Source organism: Bison bison, unplaced genomic scaffold, assembly GCF_000754665.1.
Source record: "Bison bison bison isolate TAMUID 2011002044 unplaced genomic scaffold, Bison_UMD1.0 scf7180017855179, whole genome shotgun sequence".
Taxonomy (NCBI): Eukaryota; Metazoa; Chordata; class Mammalia; order Artiodactyla; family Bovidae; genus Bison; species Bison bison.
The window spans coordinates 4,290-8,010 of NW_011485752.1; the positions used below are offsets into that span (position 1 = coordinate 4,290).

Below are 3,721 nucleotides of genomic sequence, written 5' to 3' on the forward strand. Positions count from 1 at the left end.
TCTCGGGCTGCCTGAACCTTTAGCCTCGCCTTCTTCACTGGGCAACACTATCTTTCTTCTGTCTTATATTTCTTTTCTGCCCTTCATACAGAATACCCAGATGAGAATTGTTGGGACTTCATCACTTGGTTGAAAAGACTGCCAGGGCCTAACCTGCCTTTTTTCAGTCCATTCTATGCCTCCTCACTTCCTCATTTCAGTCTTTTGAATGCACTACTTGAACCTTTTGACTCAACTTACATTATCTTTTCCCAGGGTATTGTGCCGCCATTATCTGGCACTGTATTTCATGACAGTCATTCAGATGAGCCTGTACTTGGTCAAAATGTTGTCATCACTGGCCTCAAAATTCCCACTCCTGGGCTTCCCTGGTGGTCCAGTGGTTAAGAGTCCACCTTGCAATGCAGGGGACACCGGTTTGATCCCTGGTTCAGGAAGATCCCATGTGCCACCAGGCAACTAAGCACTGCAACGAAGACCAAACAGAGCCCCCCAAATAAAAATAAATAAATCTTAAAAAAAAAAAATTCCCACTCCTCTCTGCCTAGTGATTCTTCCCCATCCTTCGTGGTCCAAAGGGAGGCCTACCTTCTCTACTCATTTGCACATCAGCCTTGCACGGTCTTGGAAGTTTTCCTGGGCATATTTTGGGCTTGGGGCATAGTGAGAAGTGACTGTGTCATTGAACATGGACTCAGAGGGCCTTGATTTAATACTCAGAACCAGTTTCCTCACCCATAAATTATGGAAAATAATGCAGGCTTCACAATAGAGTTCAATATCTGAACTCTGCTGCATTAAACAAATGTGTTATTAGCATGAGATTGCCTTCCCATGGAATTCTTTTTTCACCAAAGAGTGTGACACTTGGAAATCATACTATAGGAAGGTTCATTTTGTGATAGTCCCTGGATGGATGGAGGGAGGGAGAGGTTGGAGATCTCTTAGGCATTGGCTCTACAGTGCAGACAAGACGTAATGGAACTTGGACAAGAGTTGATGGAGCCTGACTGGAAAGCAAGACTCAGTTTGGGTTTTTAATGAAGAGAGAAAAAGTGTGGCAACTATGGCCCTGGGATAACAGTAGGCAACACTGGCACAAACAGGGAAGTATGGAGAGGTACCTGGAGCTGGTGATTCAATCTGTAAACACAAATGAGCTCTCAGAGAGAAGAGAGACTAAGGCGAACTTCAGAGAAGGCAATGGCATCCCACTCCAGTACTCTTGCCTGGAAAATCCCATGGAGAGAGGGGCCTGGTGGGCTGCAGTCCATGGGGTCGCTAAGAGTCGGACACGACTGAGTGACTTCACTTTCACTTTTCACTTTCATGCATTGGAGAAGGAAATGGCAACCCACTCCAGTGTTCTTGCCTGGAGAATCCCAGGGACGGGGGAGCCTGGTGGGCTGCCGTCTGTGGGGTCACACAGAGTTGGACACAACTGAAGCGACTTAGCAGCAGTAGCAGCAGCAAGGCGAACTTCAGGCACTAGAGAAAGAATACCGAAGGGAGGTAAGGAATAAGGAGACAGGAACAGAGCACATCCATCAGCTTCTTCAAAGTCACTGATCCTTCTATTGCTGGCACTTCTGTAAATTTGCAGACGGACCAAGAGGAAGAGTGGCATCCATGGAACAAACAGCAAACTGGGATGAGTGTCCTAAGGGCTGTGCGTTGTCTTGTGTGTTTTTTGCTAGTGTCTTTCTCCACGTGGATATGGATCCTACCTCCCCAAGCAGGGTGCTAGCTTCACAAAAGTCTCTGGTCTTTGGAGTTTCTAGGGCCTTTGCAGAACCAACTTTTGCACACAGGAAGTAGTCAGAATACAGACCTTGGTTGGCTGCTTTCTTTTTTTCTTCAAGTTTTCATTCTTTTTTAAAAATTAATTAATTTATTTATGACTGTGCTGGGTCTTTGCTGCTGAAGGGGCTCTTCTCTAGTTGCAGCACATGGACTCAGCTGCTCCACGGTACGTGGGGTCTTCTCAGATCAGGGATTGAACCTGTGTCTCCTGCATTGCAGGCAGATTCTTTACCAATGAGCCACCCAGGAGGAAGTCCACTTCGTTGCTTGAAAAGGGGCAAGGGAGGAAAGTTTCCTGGTGAGATCTAGGCTGAGGACAGGCTTAATTTGTCTAGTAAACTTTTAAGAGTTCTGAAGTAATCATTAACATTTAAGCAACAGATTTCTGGAAATTCCCTAGTGGGAATCCCTAGTGGTCCAGCAGTTAGGATCTGACACTTTCACTGCCGTGGCCCAGATTCAATCCCTGGTCAGGGAACTGAGATACTGCAAGCTGCACTGTGTGCCCAAAAACAAAAAATAAGATTTCAGATACAATTCTAGGTCTCTTTTCCCCCTGGAAAACTGCCCATCGGGCAAGAGGCATTCAAATGAAAAGCCTAAAGACCTTTTGGAGGCTGCTGGGGGTGGGGTCAAAGAATCCTGAGAGAAATCAGGACCTCTGCTAAGGCGCAAGTGTGGTAGTCATTTTGTATAGACAGGGCTCTGGAAGCCTAGAAGCAGGAGCCATCAGCTCTTTTGTGTGGGGGGATGCAGATCCATGAAGGTTTTCCAAGAAGAGGTGCTATCTCAGCTGAGTTCTGTTTTTATTTTTTAATATTTATTTGGTTGCACCGGGTCTCAGTTGCTGCATGCGGGATCTTTAGTTGTGGCATGCGAACTCTTAAGTTTTGGCATGTGGGATCTAGTTCCCTGACCAGGAATTGAACCTGGACTCCCTGCATTGGGAGTGAGGAGTCTTAGCCACTGGACCATCAGGGAAGTCTCCTCAGCTGAATTTTTTTTCTTAGCTGAATTTTGATGGAAAATTATGAACGACTTTCCAAGGAATGGAGGGAATAAAAAGTATTCCCAGCAGGGGCAGGGTGAAGATGCAGGCATGATGGAGAATGGTGATGCATTCTTGTGGGGCCAAGCACTAGATACAGGGTAGGGAAGGGCCAGTGAGAAAGCTGGTAATGGAGACTCTGGCCCAATAGCAAAAATCCAGAGCTGTTGAGTGACTTGGCAATTGATCTGGAAAGCAATACGGTACCGATGGGGGGAGAGGTGCAAGGTTAAGCAGGGGAGGGACATTGTTCAAGTGATGTGAAAGGCTCACTGTGATGGCTGTGGATGGCCGGGTATGGTAGGGGAGAAACCGGAGGGCTGCAAGACAGTCAAGTATTAAGGAAGGAAGCCACATCCTACTCCTTATCCGCATATTTGGCAACCAAAGCAGCTCCTCAGCGGGCCATCTCTTGGCCATCTCATCCCAAAGCTGAGAGAGTGAACGGGGTTTGTGTAGTTTCTGGCTTGGAAGCCAGCAGCAGTGAGCATATACTTTGTTCTCTCTGCCTGCCAGGGAGCGACCGCAGTGCCACCTCAGGAGAAATGCCTCACCTGGAAAAACCAACTCTACCAAATACAAGCCAAAACATTTTGGCTTGTATATCTCTCCTCCCTCTCAGGCTGGGTAGCATCTGGCATGTAGTAGGTGCTCAATGAGCATTTATTAATCTGAAATAGGGACATTCATATGGGATTCGGGCTTCCCAGGTGACGCTAGTGGGAAAAAACCCATCTGCCAACACAGGAGACATAAGAGATAAGGATTCAATCCCTGGGTCAAGAAGATCCCCTGGGGTAGGGAATGGCAACCCACTCCAGTACTCTTGCCTGGAGAATCCCAAGGACAGAGGAGCCTGGTGGGTTACTG

At 47.2% G+C, this 3,721-nt stretch overlaps 1 non-coding gene across 1 annotated transcript; it reads right to left on the reverse strand.

Annotated features, from left to right (window-relative positions):
* Nucleotides 1–2,711: 2,711 nt before the first annotated feature.
* On the reverse strand, nt 2,712–2,784 carry TRNAG-CCC. Its single transcript has one exon. It is a non-coding gene; the product is annotated as a tRNA-Gly (tRNA).
* Between the last annotated feature and the right edge of the window lie 937 nt (nt 2,785–3,721).